This window comes from Falco punctatus (genome assembly GCF_963210335.1).
Source record: "Falco punctatus genome assembly, chromosome: 3".
Classification (NCBI taxonomy): domain Eukaryota; kingdom Metazoa; phylum Chordata; class Aves; order Falconiformes; family Falconidae; genus Falco; species Falco punctatus.
In genome coordinates, this window is record NC_137582.1 from 42,096,078 (window position 1) to 42,116,271 (window position 20,194).

At 41.8% G+C, this 20,194-nt stretch overlaps 1 long non-coding RNA gene across 1 annotated transcript in view; it reads left to right on the forward strand.

Annotated features, from left to right (window-relative positions):
• The window catches only part of LOC308060214, a 41,595-nt gene continuing 21,401 nt past the window's right edge, over positions 1-20,194 (forward strand). Inside the window, exon 1 of the long non-coding RNA XR_013926647.1 lies at positions 1-19,162. This is a non-coding gene — a long non-coding RNA (uncharacterized lncRNA). The remainder of the gene's footprint in view (positions 19,163-20,194) is intronic.

The window sequence follows — 20,194 nt, forward strand, 5'->3', positions numbered from 1 at the left end:
ACAAGAAGGTATTAGCCAAATTTCAGGAAAGCGGAAGAGGTTGAGGGCATTCAAGCTGGGCAGCGAGGAATTCAAGGGCCTTCAAAGAAAGGGAAAGGTTTTGGAGGGGTTAGGGAAAGATTTTAGGGGAATAGTTGCAGGAAAGGGGTGCTGACAGGGCTTGATGCATTTCAGGGAGGTTTTCCCAAAAGAGAGTCTGAAAAAAGGCACTGGGTTGCAGAGCCTGCTGGCTGTGGCATTGCTGAAAGGCTGTGGGTGAGAAAAGAGATTTCTGCCCCTCTGCCCCTCTCTGCACTTTCTCTTCTTCAACTTTTGTGGCAAAGGAGGATCTTGTTCCTCATCCTCGTGGCTTCCGCCACAGCTCTCCCCCACCGCCCTTTAGCACAGCAGTCACGCTCCCTGTCTTTACTTAGGCAGTCCCTTGGCACTTCCCAGGTTGTGACCACTACAGAGGAAGGGACACAGCAGAGAGGAACGGGGCAGGACTGAAAGTGACTGAATAGAAGTCTGGCTGGAAAAGCTGCTGCTCCTGATGCCACCGTTGGCCTGAGCAGCGCTTCAGCCCTTCCTTCCCACTCCCTCTCCCTCTGCTTTCCTTTCTCTGTCCAAACAAAACCTACTACAGCAGCAAAGAGAAACTCCCAACAGATAGTCCCATCTGCTGTCCTTAGGCTGACACTTACCCGAAACCTCCTCTGATGGCAAATATAATTACTATTTACTCTCAGTGGTAATTTAGGGCACTGAATCTCTTCCAAACTTTTGTCAGTGAAGCTGAATTTTAAAAGGACCAGAGCAGGAAGTTGTAATATTTGCCTGGCTGGTTTATTTTGTTTTTATTTGAATTCCACATTTGGTTTAAGGGAGGGAAAAATATTTTTCCTCTTCCTTCATTCTGTTATCAATCAGTGGGAAGGTGGAACCTGCTTAGTTAGGCTAGCATTAAAGGCAGAGCCATTCTTACTTCTGTACGGTCCTAGGGAATTTGAAATATTTTTTCATAGTTAGCTCATTCTCCTCCCAAGGCCGTACACATGGTTCTAAAAAAAGGACAGAAATGTAGTTTTGCAATTAGTTTCAAAACTTGTTTTCATTCTACACTTTATTAAATCCAAGGCCTTTCTAACATTTTCTTCAAACTGAATGCTATCAGAGAGTCACTTTTACTCTGAAAAATCAGAATTCATGATAGGATTGCAGTAAGGCTGTGGTCTGACATGCAGTCCAACATCTGGTGCCACAGAGGTAGCTAGGAGCTGCACTCCAACTGCAGATGATGGAGCTTCAGAGGGCAGGTTCTCACATCCAGCAAAAACCACTGGAAGCAACAATCCACCCTTTTTCCTTGCTCTGCTCCTCCTGGTTCTTGTTCCTGCTGATTCCTTTACATAAACATTAGCTGACCACTGTATTTTTTTTTAATGGCTGAATTTCAGTCAGGTTTAATCAGACCATAAAGCTACGAAAATGCTACTGCTGACACAAGAAAAGGCACAGAGATGTACAGCCAAGGGAGAGCAGGAAGAAAATAGATCTCCTTTCAGAGACAGTCTCATCTTAAATGGACTTGAGATGATCTTAAAATAAAATTTTGGAACTCACACAATCTCCAGTGAGTCAGACTGGAGAAACTTTACAACCGTCATCTCCTGAAGGGTGGCACTAGGGACACAGTGCTCTACTAATGAGCAATTGTCCTAGTACGGGAGGTGAGACCTATCCCTCAGATGCTGAATTACGTCTAGGCAGTCATCAGAAAACAAGCATCTTTTTTAGGCACTAGCCCAGGTGCTATTCAAATCAGTCTGATCAACAATAAAGAAGTTTTCAGTGGAGTTTGAGTTTGGTTTCCTCATAGTGATAGACTGAAGTTAGTGTCTCTGCCATATTTGTTTGAGACTCATGAGGAGGGCTGACCTTTCCTGTCAGGAAGACAGCCTGACATGGGAACTCCATAAATAGCCTTGGCTCATGCTGGAGACGTATTCTGCCAAAGAGTGCCCTTTTGAAGTCGTCTTCTTTGGGTCTCAAGAAGGCCAAGATGATATTTTCCAGATAAATGAATATAGAGGTTTTTAAACTTGCTGTTAGGTGTTCTCAAACCTGACTATACCCGCTATGTGCTATCATGACTTAGTTTCACACATGGTAAAATGGTTTACCTGAACTTTCTGAGAAGAAAAAGAAAATGTTTCACATATGTGTAGAAATATATACGCATATACACACCATCTTTTATTGCATTTAAGATTTTCCCTTTTAGTTGAGAGTCTCTGAGCAAAAGAAAAAAGCTTTTGAGCTGTAGTCTTTCCAGAAGCAGCTGACAGCCTGAACTAAGCTTTGTGCTTTTACAGTCTGGCCCTGTAGTGGGACCAAGCAGGCAGATCATTTCACTGAAATGAATTACACATACCCTTCTACAAAATACCCTTTCAGGCAAATGAACCCACAGCTAAGTTTTAAGACAGCAGTACCTGAATCGTGCATAGTAACGTGATAGCTGATCGATAGCTGTGTCACAGCACTAATAATAAAGACATGCTAACAAACCGTGCATTAGAGCTAATTGCAGATCTTGATCCCTGCCTGTCTTATGCCAATATAAAAGCCCAAGAAGTGAAAGGAGTGGTTTGTTGACTATTTTGGAAGTAGTTTGAGATAAAGATCTGATCTGCTCTCTTGCGATCTTTCTTTCACTTAAGAAAATCAAGAAAGAGCTACTTGATCACCAAATAACAGTAATCGTTGGTATATCATTGGCCATTTTTAACAATAAACCTTTCCACTTATGGTGAGTTGCTTATTAAATTAAAAATTGGTCATTTTTATTGGGACAGCATAGTTTCCTGCAGATTTTTTCCTATTGGAGTGTTATTCCTGAAATTAGCACAACCTAGGGCAGCTTGTGTTAACTCTTTCTTATGCTAAACAGCCCTTGTTAGTTTAACAGAACAAAAGCTTTGATTGTAAGTGCAAATATGTGTGAGAATCTAGAGTCAAAGCACATTGGTGGCTTTTTTCTGAATGACTTGCTTTGGTGCAAGTTTCCAAATAAAGATTTAATTGCACCCACTTGCATCAATTACAATATCAAAGCGCAGAAGTTATAAAAACAGAAGGTACATACACAATGGCTATTTCACAGTCTGTTTTGAAAACAGATTAAACACAGTTATAATGATAATTTCTTCAAAAGAATTTAGAGATTATCAGAAAGAGAACAGACTGTGGATTTTAATTGAAAACTCAGTCCGAATTCATTGTATCCCTCCACCCCAGCCAGCCTGGTCTCCTTCACAGCATTCACCAGAATGGCTAATGAGTGGTTTTCACAGGGGGAGATTTGAAACCAGCAGATAAATATGGTTGCAGTACCCAGTTCTTAATATTTCAGTGCCTGTGGTACCTTTGAGTGATCTCATTTCCTGCACTGAAGCTTTGACGTAATAACACTTAGCACCTGTACGTATAACTTAGCAATTCATTCTAACAACCCAGACACAGGCCCCTCAGACTTGAAAATAACTATCTGTACATTTCCCAGGAAAAATCTGACTGCCATACACTTGAATGCCCTTTGTGACTTTGAAATTCCAATATTTCACTCAAGAGCATTAAAAAATATAAAAAGAACAGAGCATCTTTTTATATTTTGAATGTTAATAATCACAAAGACCTTTGGTTTAGACTGCAGAAATCCCCTCGAAAGTGTTCTGATACAGACTGTACAATACAATACGTATTAAAAACAAGTGATATCAATAGTACTTTTGAGAAACCTAGTCTTAAATTTGACCATCGCCTAGGCAAATTAAAAATGTTTAACTAATACAGCTCAATAGTTATTAGATCAAGGTATGAACATGTAAGTTCCACTACATTTTGAATTGCGAGAAGTCAGGAATATATTGAAAAATGTGGAGAAAATTGATATAAAGAGTGACAGAAAGAATGCCTTTATGAACATAATGTTCTGGTTAGGTCATTTCATCTTTTTTTACACAAAGATTGTATTTTCTGACGTTCTTTATTTCAACAAGCAGAATGACATTTCAGACTTCCCAGGCAACGTCATTCATATACCAGGTTTTCCGAAGACTTTTTCTTTGGAATTTAATTCTGATCAATTTGCCAAAGCAGCAGTCACTGATGAGAGCGCTTCCTATCCCAAATTAAGCCTCAGGTCTTGTCCACAGGGTGAGATCTGGAACACTTCGACCCCTCCTAAACACACACATGTGGTCTCCCAATTGTCCCCAGCACTGGGTCAGGGCACACCACTGCTTTGCTGTCATAGTCCCTTCAGCTGCTTAGAAATTATCTGCTGGCTTAGGACCCTGCTCCCAGGGCACCTCAGTTTTCTGAATGCAGAAGACATTCCCTTGTATAAATATAGCACTTGCATCGAGTCTGCCTATGCAAAGATTCTGTCCCAATGTTTTAGGAGAGTGAAAAAATCTCATGGAAAAATAGCTGCCTCCTAAATTTACTTGGCTTTTTACTCTCCTAAATCTTAAAGCTGGATTCTAACAATGGTTTAAATGATTGCAAATTTCTCTGAGGAGATTAAGCATTTTAATCATACTGACATGAAAAATACACAGTGATACATCCATTGCATAATCAGAAATAAAAATTAAAATCTTTTTAAAACATTAGCTAATTTAGAGTATCAAGTACACTAGTTAAGGACATTGAAGGATTAGCAATTGCAGCCAAAGATAGCCAGGTGGCCAATTCAAGCATATTACAAAATCTTTCTAAAAAGTAGAAAACCACTGTCGTTTTACATCAGATTGTATTGCCAGGCAGTTCTGTCACTGTCTGTTTTTATGCTGCGAGCAGTCTCAGAAACAAGTGTAGCAATCACCTACATCTCACACAAGTTCAAGTGCCGGCCTGACAGGAACTGTGATGGGCATCGTCTCCGTGGTCCCTGTGGAGCTGCTTTGCATCCTCTGCCGTGCACCATGCGACCCACCGCCTTCAATGGCGCATGTTACTTTGGCACAGAGAGGCAGAGAAACCTCTCGTGTGCACAGGGCTGGAACGGCAACATATTTTGTTCATGATAGACATCCCCGGTGACTAGCAGCAGCTTGGTTTTCAGGCAAAAAAATATATCCCCCTATAAAATCCTAATTCACCTACTGTCACAAAGGGGAAGCACTGGCGGTGCCCTAGGTGACAAGGGCTATGGTGACACCCAGCAATTTCTCCCAACTTTGGTGCATTGCAGGGAAGCTAAATGGGTCTCAGATGCAGGGTGGTGTGAGGAATGGTGTGCCTGTCACACCGCTGTCCCCTTCTCAGGGTCAAGGAGTGTGGGCCAGCAAGCACCTTATGTCTAGCGTTACCACTAAGATCACGACTTCTAATCATTGCCAAATGTACTCTCCCAAAGCATCTCACTGTTGTTTTCCTTGGTTTAGATGCATATGTTTTAGCCTTGAAGTAATCATCAGGCACCGGGAGAAGGATGCCTTGGTTTAGAGAGGAGGTGATTGAGTTAACTCAGAAACCTTTGAACAAAAGACCAGAAATCCCATGAAATTGTCTATTTGTTTTAATTACCTGGTATTCTGGGTCCAAGATGCTTCAAAGTCAAGTGACTATAATGAGCCTTTAAAATCTATATTTGGATAGACAAATAAATAGCACTGAGCATTGCTGTTGCCTCTACCTTGTAAGGGATGAGCAAATGGCTTCCAGGAGATGTGCAGCTGCTGAATCAGGCAAGCGAGTCAGTGGCTCTGGTGAGTCACCAGTGTAAATGAAAGGCAGGGGCGAGAACTAGCTCTGGGAAAGACCCTGTCATAGAAGACTCAGACAGTTTATGCCTGCACATATCAGAAAAAGCAGTGAAAATGGTGTTTCTTCTCCCGTCCCCCCCTCAAGCAATGCTTGATTTCTTCTTTAAAACATAGAACTAATGACACTTGAAGGAAAAGTGTCTGTATTAATAAAGGCTAATGGCAAAAGAGGGAGAATGTTTTTGGGCTGCAGCAGAATAGAAATTAAATGAGCACAGAGACATTTTGCTAACCAAACAGTGCAGCTAACCTCGGGGGCAAAAGAGTGAGGTGCTACACTTAAAAATGCATTGTAGAGGTTTTCTGATTTTACACGTCTAGGGACAAGCCCAGCAGGATGATGCTGGTGTGTGGCCAGGAGATTTACTCTGAATTCACGTCAGCACCACACAGCAGAATTAGCATCTCAGTCTCTGAGTAACAGCTCCCTTTTGGTCAAAGTATTTTAGAGACAGGTTGCTAGGAACTGAATCCAGTGGAAACAACAGTTCCTAAACCAGGACTCACACCCTGGGAAAGATGCGGGGGGAGCAGTGGGGATGGGATGTACAAGAGACACTGTCAGGGCTGCAAGCTGAGATGAGCAGCTGTAATCCTGGATGCTGGATGAGTTTGGGAGGAAAGGAGGAAAGAAGGATCACAAATTATAGATTTAATTTGGGAGAGGGGCACGGGAAAAATAGTTTGGGAAATGCTGCAGCAGAAGCCTTTTTTTTTTCCCCCTCCCAAATCCCCTCTTTTCCATTGTTGCTTCCTTGAACAAAAGCAGCCCATGCAAAGACAAAGGCTTAAACCTAAAAGGCCTGACATATATTTCCTCATCTCAGTATCAAATATCTCCTGCAATATTTGCGATTCTTATACCATAAATAGAAATGCTTGAACATAGAGCTCATTTCCTGGTTTCTCAGAAAATGACATCCTCTTCCTACTTGCCAATTTCCCGCATATCTCTGTGCTTAGCGCTGGTGGCCTGCCTTTCCCCACCATTGTAGTGGTTGTTCTCTTTTCCAGCAGCCACAGTCTCGCATTCAGTAACCTTTGCCCTTCCATTCGATCGGAGCCAAAATGCCACCTTTAGAAAACTAACGTACCAGAGAAAATGGAAATATGATGCTGGGCAACCCAACATGCTGTTGTCTTACTTTGTTTGTCACTGAGGTTTATTTTCTGGAATTCACCTGTGGATTTTAAATTCAGGAGATTTTCTAAAAGAACCGCAGCATCTGAAGACTCGGGATCTCCTTACGAGCACAGCCCCCTTTAAACTGAACTTCTACCAACATGGTAAATTTGAGGCAGAACAAATATTTACTGAAAAAGAATAGTACTTTACCTGCAGGCTTCTTTGAAGTCTCCTTGTCATTACTAGTAATTTCATTGAATTATCTTGCCATCCCCCAAATCAGCTTTCTGCTGACACAAGAGAGCTTCACCTTCTTTTTGATCCTACAAGTGAAGCCATGTGGAAATGATTGAGAGTGACGTCACGAGGTCAGCATTATGATTTAAATTTGGGATCAAGCAGGAGGAGGGGAAAAAAATTACACGCATCCATGATTACTGTGTTTGGGTAATTCAGATGCAGGCTTAAAAAAATAAGGTCTTGTTTCAGTGAATATGAAAAGTACCATGAGATCTTTTAATAGGAACTATTACTTGCCCTCATATATATATATATATATCCCAAACCTTGGCTTCTTCACAGGTCTTTCATTGTTTGTGTGCCTTTGTGATCACTGTTGTTGGTACTAGAGGTAACTGTGTTTCGGGGATGCTGTATGTATGTAAGTTTTAGACTTTTCAAAAGAAGAAGCATGTGTTTCCATAAGCTCCAAGTTCCTTCCAGACTCTTAAGTTGAGCAACCAGAGCATGAAACACTCAAACCCACTGACCTTAAAACACTCACCTACAATTATATAGCAAAATTCAGGTAAGTGCCTGGAAGGTGACCTTTTTAGAAAGGACATTTACAAACAGAAAAAATTGAACCAGTAAATCAAGGGTCAGAAAAAACAGCTGCAAGGGAGAAACTTAAGGATCTATATCTGCTTAGTTCATTACAACAGAAGACTAAGAAGGGACTGGCCAATTCTGCACCAGGAGGAAAGGTCCTCAGTTCACTAACAGGATCATGAGCAGTGCTGGAGGCTGATGCTGGAGACAAAATGGCAAGGTGCTACACACATGTCTTCTGAGCTGAAGTAGTGCTACACTGAAACTCACTACCAAGTCTACCACTATCTCCTCATCTCCTCATGTCATGAAGAACATGAGTGACCCCTTTTAGGAGACTTGCTTTGGCTACTCTTGGATTCTCCTTTATTCTGTGCTTTCTATTGCATTCAGATCAGAGGAAGTTGGAAAGAATGTGATACATAGAATTGTTAGTTCACTTTGAATTGTATAAATCTAGAAAGGCCTTAGGAATTTCTTTTCTTTCCTTTTTTTTTTTTTTTTAAACCAGCAGTCATTGGAATGTGAAGAAGAGTTTTCCTATAACAGTTTTATGGCACTGTGAGCAGTGAGGGTTGACGGAAGAACACAGAGGGCCTGTGACGGGGTGTGAGAGGACATCCAGAAGCATTGTAGCAGGCACAAAAGTCACCTGGGATCTACACAGAGAATTCTGTTCTTTGAGTTTTCAAGCAAGATAGTAGATACATATATTTTCTTAAATAGAAGTAGATATCTTTTGCCACCAATTAATAATGTTCATCTCTAAACTCTGATGCATCAGTAAGCTCATACTAAAAGTATGTTAATATTTCTCTGTGAATACCTAGATTCATATAGTCTCTGACTTGCAGTATTGATTAAATCCCCCTTGTACCACACACACACACACACAACACCAGCAAATAAATGAATGAGACAAGAGCTTTCAGCCCCGAGCCTCATTTCAGTGTTTAAGCTTTTCCTTGCTTCTCTAGGGATATTCATGCTAATGACTTAATAAGGCAAGGACAGCCATTTCCATGCCTGAAAACATGTGCTCAAACTCAGGAAACGGTTCATGAAGTGGGATAGGAGTCATATATTTTCTCAGAGGGAAGAAGTGGAGTAGTTCTCTATTGTGCAGCACAACCCTCAGTCCACAGTTAACTTTAACAAAAGCACCATGACCAGTTCAAGCAAACAAAATCCCCACACCATTAGCCAAAAAGACAAACATATCACAAAATAATATGACTTTGGAAGTATTTGTTGTACTAAAGCGGATATTGTTGCAACTGTGGAAAAGCTTCCTCAGAGCTTTCTGCTGTAGAGCAGAAGATGTTGCCAACTTCAAAGCTGATTTTTAGTTAAGATCCTGCTTAATCCATCTGACTGCAAGTGTTCACTGTCTTTCCCAAGTAGTTCTTTAACTTGAGCATTGAAGAAGACCATAAACAGAGACGTGGTCTTTATGAAAGCAGCGCTTCCAAACTGAGTCATTCGGGAAGAGTTATACAATAAGTACAAATTCCCCAAAATAAGAACATGTATTATAGATGATATATGTAAAATAACATATATTTGCATTAGTCTCACATTCTAATAAATAGAAAAGATCACATGCAAATTGATTTTCAGAAAAAATTCATAATTTACACAAGGAAGATGAGTTTTCTGTATCTGTTAATTGAATTGATTCTCTTGTATAAATTGCTCTCCATGGTGTAAAATGGCAAAGAGCCATTGCTTACCATGGAAGTGTGTATCTGTCCTCATATTGTAAGCATCACTTTCATATTATGGATTTAAATATGATTTGCTGAGTGAAACACACATGAAACCCAGAGTTACTCTCTAAGCAAAGACCTGCAGAGGAATCTATCTAGGAGTTACTGATCTGAAGGAGAGATGAAACTGCCTCCTTCACCCAGGAATTTCCAGGGCGAAGGTAGAGAACTGACAGCACAGGCAGCTGCCTTGGGCAGCAGCCTGCAGGGAGAAACTACAGTGGGTCCACACTTCATCTGTCCAGCTCACAGTCCCACGTAGGAGGGAAAGCTCGCTTTCATCATAGCCTTGGGCTAATATGTTGAATCACTTTCACCATGTGCTTGGCGTAATATACTGGATTAGGACTAATTCCCCATTCATTATTCCAACAACCTTAGATCTAAACAGCAAAAGTGGGAAGAGGCTATTTCCAGTAGAGATGGAGAGTAGGTAGGTGCAGGCAGTCATAAGGTAGCATCCTAGCAGCTGCAGCTATCCTCCCAGCTGAAGGCATTACAAATTCTAGCTATATCCAACTTCCCTGAAAGACATTCATGATGGTGGAGCACAGCTGGGGAAAACAGGACACCTATCTCCCTTTTACAGGCACCTCTTGGTACCCTTAGTTAGAGGGACCTGTCAGCCTTCAAGGCCAAAACCTGGCCAGAGGATGAGGTCCCTTACTGTTCTTTGCTAAGTGAATGGAGACACTTGCCTTGCTGGAGCAGCAGTAACCTTGCAGAGAGCACCACTGTACGCTTGGGGCAGAGCGGCTGGGAAGCTGCCCAGAGGAAAAGGCCCTGGGGGTGCTGGTCGACAGCCGGCTGAACGTGAGCCAGCAGTGTGCCCAGGTGGCCAGGAAGGCCAACAGCCCCCTGGCTTGTGTCAGAAACCATGTGGCCAGCAGGACCAGGGCAGTGACCGTCCCCCTGCACTGGGCACTGGTGAGGCCGCCCCTCGAATGCCGTGTTCAGGTTTGGGCCCCTCACTGCAGGAGGGACATTGAGGGGCTGGAGCGTGTCCAGAGACGGGCAGCGAAGCTGGTGGAGGGGCTGGAGCACAAGTGTTACGAGGAGCGGCTGGGGGAACTGGGGGTGTTTAGCCTGGAGAAAAGGAGGCTGGGGGGGGACCTTGTCGCTGTCTACAACTATCTGAAAGGGGGTTGCAGCGAGGAGGGTGTCTGTCTCTTCTCCCAGATAACAAGCAATAGAACAAGAGGAAATGGTTGTGCCAGGGGAAGTTTAGATTAGATATTTGGAAGAATTTCTTCACTGAAAGGGTGGTCAAGCATTGGAACAGGCTGCTCAGGGACGTGGTGGAATCACCATCCTTGCAAGTGTTTAAAAACCATGTAGACATGGCACTTAGTGACATTGTTTAGTGATAGACTTGGCAGCCCTGGGTTAACTTGGACTTGATGATCTCAAAGGTCTTTTCCAACCTAAATGATTCTATGATTTCCATACAGCTTCTGCACAATGTGAAGCTTTCTGGAAGTCTAAGTCCAGGGCCATCTTTGCGTTGCTTCTAAATCACTACAGTGGCACCCAAGATTCCTGCCTTGCCACCAATATTATTCCACATCTACAATGGCTTTCTTTAACTTCCCAGACCATATGGCTTTGATGGACCCACTGAGTCATAAATCCCACAAGTCCCCGGGCTCTAGTCCCTGAACCTAACTGCTGTAGCAATTTAATTTGAGCCATATACTTTCTGGGACAGCAATTCCATACTTCTTTAAAGCAATCCAGTGAAAAGGAACTCTCTGAACTTAGAAACTAACTTCAGTGAGGATTTTGCCTGCGTATGCACAACAGAACCGAGCTATTAACTGCTGATAGACTGGCTCTTTGAAATATGTTTTGTACTTTGATGTTTTTTTTAAGAAGGAAGTTAAAAGAAGTTAAAAGAACATTTAGATTCAATGATCAAGTGTTCAAAGCACTTCTAAGTTCTCAAATTAAGGTGTCGTTTAATAAGGCATGGGTTACATGCAAGTTTACAACTATAGTTGGGGATATACAAGAGAATCCTGAAGCTTCTCAGGTTGTTGTCATTCTGGCTGAAGCAATTGGCCTGAGATTTTATGACGTTTCAACTGTTTTGGTAACATCTACCTTGTTTTTTGCCCATTTTTTGAAAAAAGGAAAACTGAAAACCCAACAACACCTTGATGTTCCCCAGCAGAAGTCTACAGCAGATTTGGGTTCCCAGCTTCATGAATGAAATGAAGTAGGATATCGTGCCCTTTGTAGACCAGCTACTAAGGGATAGAGAAGAGAAATATACTCTGATGGTTATTTAATTCCTAGTCAGGGGTGGAATGTTCATAGCTATTGCCTTTTTAAAATCACTCTTCTATTTCTAAGCTCTCCCGCTGTCCTTTGACTCCTATAAATCTCATTCATCTACTCACCTGTTTATTCTTGCCTCTTTCAAAATCTGCAGCTTTCAACATTAACTAGGCTGTTTCTTCCTCCTTCTGTTTTATGGCAAACAATACGTTAAATTCATACACAATCTTTTTTCCAGTCTAGTAAATATCAAGTAATGTCAGGGGAGACCTGTACCTCTCTTGCAGCTCTGGGAAGGTATATGATCAACCCAGCTGACACATCAGAGCTGTATGAGGATGGAGCATGTTCAGTGCACTGGAATTTTTTGCAACTCTGCAATTTTCAAATACATATACTCCAGCCAGTTGTAGATAGATTTTCAAAAGGATGTCAAAGTATAATACATTTTTATTCTCAGTTGCCAAGTTTTTAGTCTCTTATTGGGAATATTCTATTTTGTATAAATAATTAAACATCCAAGCGAGAGCAAGACTGGTTTTATAGCCCCAATGGTTATCACATTTCTCTAGTCTATTGTTCATATCCCTGTTTCAAATTGGACAGCACAGCAATTTTTAATCTAGCATTCTAGATTTCAGGTAAATGATGTAACCAGCAGGCTTTTCTCACATTTCCATGAAAACAATTCCAGGGGATCATTTGTTTGTTCTAATGTCAACCAAGCAGCTTTTCATATCATGGTCACATGTAGCCTTGAAGAATGTGCCTTCCATACATACAACTGGTAGAGGCTAATATTAGTAGGAATAGATTGAAATAGTTCTTATAATCTTACTAGAAGAAGCAATTTTTACTCCTTAAATCTCTGATGATCAAAATTGAAATCCTTGTTTCACAAACATTGGTGTATCTGGGCCTTTAATCTGCTCCTGTTAAAGCAGGTTTTTTTTCCTTTTTCCATTGACATACACATCAAGCTCCAAGTTCATTATAGGAGATCAGTATGCTATATCATAAGACAACAAAACACTATGCTACAGCCATCTTTGTTTGTTCCATGATAAACAGGAGGAGGTTATTAACCAAGACTTTGTAATTCAAAGGAAATTCTCAGCCTAAAACACAACTAATCTCCCAATGCTCTGCTGATGACATACAGAATAACAGAGGATGACCAGCCTCTCTTCTCTTTTGGACACATACAGATGCCATCTGGGATGCTCTGATAGTTGCCCCATTTCCCCCTCTGCATGTAGCCTCCTGTGTAAGCGGGAAACCAAGAGCAATGATCACCTGAGAAATGACTGTACTATGTGTGGTGTCACCATCAGTGTGCACTTTGGGGACAGGCCGACTGAGCTTTTAAAACCTCTGGGTTTGTCAGATGACAGCAAGCATGGAAAGAAGCAGGCATTTAAAAGGGGAGCCTTCTAGTCTTGCTTAATTTATTTGAAGTGAAATTTTCTAAATGTTGGGGAAGGAAGAGAGGATGTGAAGGGAGAGGGAAAAAATGAATGTTATACCTCCCCTATCCGTTTTACCATTTGTTTCATAAAAAGATGTTAAAGCACAAGTCACTTGATTTTACAATTTTTGTACTACACATTCTTTGGGGAAAACACTGTGAGACCTACAAGCTTTTGCGGATAATTTGGCATAATCTGTAGAAAAGTTGGTGTGTTTATGCTGTGTTTTGTAACTGGCCACTAATTCCCTAAATTAGTTTGTAGTTAACTCTCTCTTTGTGTGTGTAATGGGCTGCTGAGGCAAATATTTTACTGACTTAAATTTGTGATAAGTAAGCCAGTCAAATGCTGTGGTGATGTGCATTAAATGAGTTGCAAGCAATGATTGAGTTATGCCGTCTTCCCAATGGAGCACTAATAAAAAACTTTATACCTTACAAACCATCATAACTCTGTATATGCCACATGAAATAAGGTATTAAAATGTTTTAGAGAGCTTTAAAAATTTTATTGGTACTTTTTTGGTATTGCTCCACCTCTAAAGCTGGACTTCCTTAATTAGTAAGGACCTAGGTTCAGGGGAAAAAAAATAAAATGTCTGGGAAATACTGGACCCTTTAAATTTTAAGTACTCCAGCTATAGTAGGGTTTGCTGTCATACAGTTAATGAAGTATGCTTAGACAAAATGGTCATCCATCCTAGGCAGAACATTCATACAGATTAGCCAGTACATTCATTTGGGGTTTCTGATTTAATTTCAAAGTGAGTTAAGTTCTTGGTTTGGAGGAATTATTTTATTCTTCCCAGGATCTTGCTGCTCATTAAAAGATCACTGCACACAGAAGAGTCATTAGCTATTCTATACGTCATAACAGTATCCACTCAAAGCGTTCCTAGCTGCAGACGGAGGGGTCAGCAACGCTTTTGTCAGAAAAGATTTCTCACGAAAGGAGGCAGTTGGACATTCCAACTAATTTAAAACTCTCAGAGAAGCACATGAATCCTATGTCCCAGAAAAATCCGGCAGTCATATTTTTTGCAAATGCTGGCTTTCCCTCCTCTGGTAGTTTGTCTGATGGACATGTGCTTGAACAGAGCACTGGAGCCCTGCACACTTCCGAATGAGGCCTGGAGCCATAGATGTCTGTGATGAACTGCAGTTTAACCCTTTCTTGCAGGTGAGTTTTTCTGCCTTGGCAAGTACCCAGCTTGCAATGTATATATTTCTTAAGTTGTACCACAGACTTAGTTATACCTGCCCTGATGTGCAAAATTCATGGCCCTGGAGACCTCGATAAAACAGCTTCTGCTCTATGGGTCCATGAGTGGAGTGAGGAGAGGGCAAACAGCCGTGCCAGCCCCTGCTGAGGCGGGCAGCTGACTGGGGTGAAGTTTCGAACAATGGGGAAAGCACAGCTGGGCCACCTCCCAGTGCAGCACCCTAACCCCACTGGAGCACTGTTGCAGAAGCTTCTCTTGGCTCTGACCCCAAAGAGCTGTGTCTCAGCTGTGGGTTTTTTCATGTGTTGATGATACAACTTACATTACAGTCCCACAGTGGTGTTTTACCACTATGTGTTTACATAAACATATCTTGCCTTTTTCTTCACTAAATCAGCTAGCTACCATGGTCTCAGTAACATCTACTCAGTTTCCTCCTTCCTTCTGCCTCTAGGTTATTTTCTTTGGCTAAACCAAATGGGTAAATTCAGGGGAATGGGAAAAGGCACAGGGTACCCTTTCTGCTTGCCTCTCCAGAGAGCAGCAGGTGACTTCGCACGGCTGCCTCTGCACCTGCTCCTCACCCGTTTTTAGGGCTGAGATGTTACAGAGACTCTGAAGTGTCACCCAGGTCTGCCAAGTGTGCCATCTGAGCGGCATCCAGGCAAATGCTGAGGATGATTTCTGGCTTAGGATACGACTGTAGTGCAAACTACCCTGAAGAAAAGGTACTAGGACAGTGGGAGAAGGACTTTAAAAAGGCTTCTCGGAGGCTACATCTGCATTACAGCTGGAGGTTTGACAGCAGAATACCAAATCAAGTTTAAAGTCGTGGGTGAGCGGGGGATGGTACTTTCTGCAGCAATGAGACACACAAGGACTTGGCCTATTTGGCTGCTGTCAGCAGTACTCCACTGCTATCAGGACCTGAGATTAACTCTAGCCCTACTATACGTATGCACCTCTGATTGCAACGTGGCCAGTAAGTAAACGGCAGCACCTGAGAGTGGTTTAGTACTTGTTTACTTCTTTCTGAGTATCTCTGTAGCAAAAGGGAATCAGCAATTTTTCTGTGGAGATTGTGGTGGAAGCTAGTGAGATTTTCCACCCACTAGATCTATGGAGAAGGATCTTTAGCCTAATTTACCTGAAACTGTCCAAGTTAACCTTAAGATCTTACACTATTTTACTTCTGCATGTAAGTGTTGCTAATAGCTAAAAATCAGGGCCTGGCAAGAACCACCACACAAATATTTTGTGCATAACTGATGGCATAAGAGCATAAGCAAAGCACTTTTAACAGCAACTGAAATACTAATATGCATTTTTAAGATTTGGTGACTAGGCCATAAGGATGTCAGTATAATCCCTCTATCCGGGACTTTGCACTTCAGTTGCTGCTTATCTGATACACATTCGTGGAACATAAATATGATCTGAAACATCTGTATCACACTTGTGGAGTGTCAGCTGGACACTTACACTTTCCTGTATGCAGTTCCTAAGTTTTCCCCTGCGGCCTCTTCCAGGGACCATCTTTTAAGTCAGAAGGTGAAAAGGAGAATGTTGTAGCTTCAAAAAGAGGTAGAAATGGCTGCCTTAGTCCATAGCATAGCAAGAAGAAGCGTATCATACAATTGTTTAAAAACAGAAATATCCCTCACTAAAATAAACACCCACATCCTGTCTGCAGGATGAACCAAAATTTCCTTTTTCTTTGTCCCAGATCCAAATTACTCAACTTTTTGAAAAAAAGAACTGTTGTAGATTTTCTGAGAGGCTCCTTTATCAGGTCGATGAAGCTGGGCAGAGCACAGCGTGGTGGTACTTCTCCACCTGCAGCACACATCCCCACTGTTGGCTTCACGTGCTATACTGCCATCACCTCCTGCTTGCTCTCCTTTGCCCAGCTCCTTGCACTGTCTGGCCTTCTGCCTCTTTCCTTCTTCATCTCTTGCCTTCCTCCCACACTTGCCTTGTGGCAGAGTCCATTAGCTGAGAGATTTAACTTGCCAAAACCAGCAAAGAATTGCCCACGCTTTTGCTGCCTTTCCTGTCAGCTTGGGGAGTCGAGCTTGCTCATGGTGGGTGGTGGTGCCAAAATGAAGTTGCTGGAGAACAGGGCAGAGAGCGGGCAAAGAAGGAGATTTGTGAAGGGGAAGCAGGACCTTACCCCTTGGTAGTGGTGAGAAATTTTGCACCTAACTCTATGCCTTCAGGTCTGTCTCCATTAGAGGCAGCAACCACAAATGAAGTCATGTCCCCACTGGATTTTATATGTAAAATAAAGGTATGCCTTATGCTTCAATTCATTAACCAAGACAAGATCTCAGTTTCAACAAGTTGCTGCTAACTAAAGCTACCATCTGAGTGCCCAGGAAGCAAAAAAAATTTCTTTTTTTCAGTGTTAACTCTAGACTTTTTAGCTATTTCACAGTGGGTCTACAGAGTATTAATAACATGTAGACAAAAAATAGATTTTTAAGTGCACACCTGAGGGCAAATATGTCAACCTTCCCCTCTAAGTTTCCTCAACATGCCAAGCCTTTCTAGCTGCTTTTCTGTTAGTTGCCAGTATCACAGGCAGCTAACAGAATCATAGGCATCTCGTGGCATGTGATGAATTTACCGTTACATCCCATTTTTAACTCTGGAAATTTGAAATGACTCCCATCATTGCTGAATATCATTTGGGAAGCCAGTGAACAGTTAACTTAAGTCATTAACCAAATCTGTGGTAAAGCAGGAAATCTATGCCTGTGTCATCTAAAATCCTAATTATACATTTAATTGTGCAAAAGCAGACGGCAAAAGTGTAGATACCAGATTACAAAGCATATGCTCATAAATTCCAAACCTAACCTAAGCCATAGTTACTTCTACTCTTGAAAAATATAAACCAAGAATGATTATCTTTTTTGTTATTTTCTTTGCAAGCTATGAGGTACTTTGGGAAATAAAGTAGTGAACAAATTGAAATAATTTTATTCCACTTAAAATGCACCATATAGTGCCATAGATACTTACTAGGAGAAAATCCCAAATGGAGAAAAATTAATTTAGAAATATTTTCTAATGGGATTTGTTGGAGGAGTATAAAAAGATTGCCACTTAACAACTCTCAGTTGTAAAAATATGATGGGTTAAAGTTTGATAGTCAGCTGCTCAGCAACTTCAGTGCTTTTTGGGTAGCCCAGCAGCCCATAAATAGGATGCATAAATGCTTAGGCACCCCAGTATCTCCAAGAATCCCGTGAATATGTCTAAAGCACCCATTTCACGCAAGATTACCTTTCCTACATTAGACAAATTTACTTTCTACAGCTCAGAGTTCTGTTTTCTGAGGCCATTGGATATTTGGAGATCCTGTCGACATCTCCGGCGCCTCAGCACTGCCTGTCACCACATCTTATTCCCATTGTGGACCTTTCAGAATGGCTCTGACCTTCTGTTGAGTTATGCAGAGGAACCACAGGCTAAGTGGGTAGTACTGACAGATATGCATTGATGTGGATCTCGCTGGCAAAGTTAAGAACTATTTTTGGCTTTTCATTTTTAACATCCACAAATCAGCAAGAAGTGAACTGGAAAGTGAATAGCCTTCTCCAGTAACATTAAGAAGGTATACTCCTTAAAATGTTTTCTTTTTTGGAGATGTCAGTACATACAATTGGATGACTTAGCTTATAATACACCATATGTTACCTCAAAATCGAGAGCATTGGTAAAACCGTTGTGCATTAAAACTAAGTGCTTTCTTGCTTTCTTTTGGCATCTGTCCTACAATAAAGTACCTTACCTTAAAATAATCTTCCTTTTACTCATGGGTCCCACCACATTGGCTGGGAGGATGGAGTCACTCAGTGGGAGAGAAAGCCGTATCAAAGCCTATGGCTAGTTTAAGCATATTTGTATATTTGCATATTTAGACAGAGAAAGGAATGGAAAGCATTCCCCCGCCTCCCCTCTTTTCGATGGCTGTCATTTTGAGCATGGGTAGAGGTAGGATGAGGTTAAAAGTTCAGGAAAGAGAGAAAACACAGAACAACATCCTATGCACTCGCTCTAACTGCAACAAGGGGCTTAAAACCCTTCCCACGTATTGCCATATACAGTACTCACCGCAAGTAGTCCCCTATACTGTCTGGCTGTGATTACAGTTCATTTCTCAGCCAGGAGCGGGGTAGGACAGTCCCGAGCCCCGGCAGGCGACTGTGCTTTCAGCACGCTTTGCTGGATGGATGAGACCTGGCATTCCCAATTAGGGCACTCACACAATGCAGCAGCCAGGCTGGGGCATTGCCATGCAGCCCAGCTCCTCGGCGCAGGCTCCCTCCAAGAGCCCCACTCCGCCGGCACGGCAGCTCCAAGGTAAGGATCATGCTCCCTGCCCTGTATTTGGGTGCAATAACCACAAGAAAATTTCTACTTGTTTTCTGTATACACTCTCCTCCTCACAGGGAAGTGCAGATTGGGATTTCTGTACAGCACCATATTGAAAGGATGGGGAAGGGGTGCTGGTTTCTCCTAGGCTTCTGAGCTGCATCAGGAGGGAGCGCTTCCAACTGAAAGGAGCAAGTAACAACCCATCGGCCAACAGCGAGCAGACCACCCTAGGGTGGCAGGGGGATGCCTGCCTGCAGGGCCAGCAGGTATTTGAGACTGCTTGTAGTGGAAAAGGGATCTGCTTTTACTTTGTCTGGGGTGGACTCATCTCATTCCGATATAGCCAGAGTAGATTTAATAATGCTTATCAAATGTGATAAATGATTCACACAGAAAATTCTGTTTGTGTCTGAATGACATTGAAATACAGGATTAGACAATTAGCTTGCCCCAGACTTACTAGTCTTGAATTTCTGAGGTTAGAAATAAAACATTTAGCATACATTAGCAACAAGGGAGGCCAGGACATAGACTCCGTGTTTTCCTGAGTTTCAACATTCCCACTTCCAACGGCACAAGCAACAACCCCAGAGACCCCTGCCTTTCATTTCTGCTTAATCTATATGGGAGGGAATAATTTTTGATTCCAGTTGCTGATGGGGATTTGTATAACATCTTAATTCACTGGCTGAATATCATCCTTACCTTAAAATTTTGCACGATAGTATGTAGCTACTGCCACTCAAAGCCTTCTTGCAGCTATCAAGAAAACTATTCTGGGCTCATGAACATCACCAGCTTTGTGGATAACTGTGAGGAGCCTCATTTTCTAGAGAAATATGTTAAAAATAATTTGATCACTCTCATCTCCAGCTCCCCACCTGCAACCTGCCACATTTTAGTGGGCACTTTATCTGTTACACTGCTCCCCGACTTCTTTACCACAGTAGGGAATCTGATGGCTTTTTTTTCCCCAGTCAGTATTATTGAGGGTTTTGTTCATTGATAAGAGGAGATTTGCTGTACTGAAATCACAACAGAAAGCTTCTAATAGGTGCTGTGATAATTGTTCCTTCTAGCAAAGATTTAATTCATATGATAATCTGTCATCATCTGGCATGTCATCCTTAGTGATTTTTAATGCTATATTGATCTCAGCTTCCATAATTGGCCTCTTCAAATAGTTCACTTTCTGCTTCTCAGAAAGAGAAATTGCAGGTTTTGTTTCTTTTAGCCTCTTTTACTAGCTGGTATATGCTGCCATGGAATTTAATTCTTTATAACTTCTTTTTTTTTTT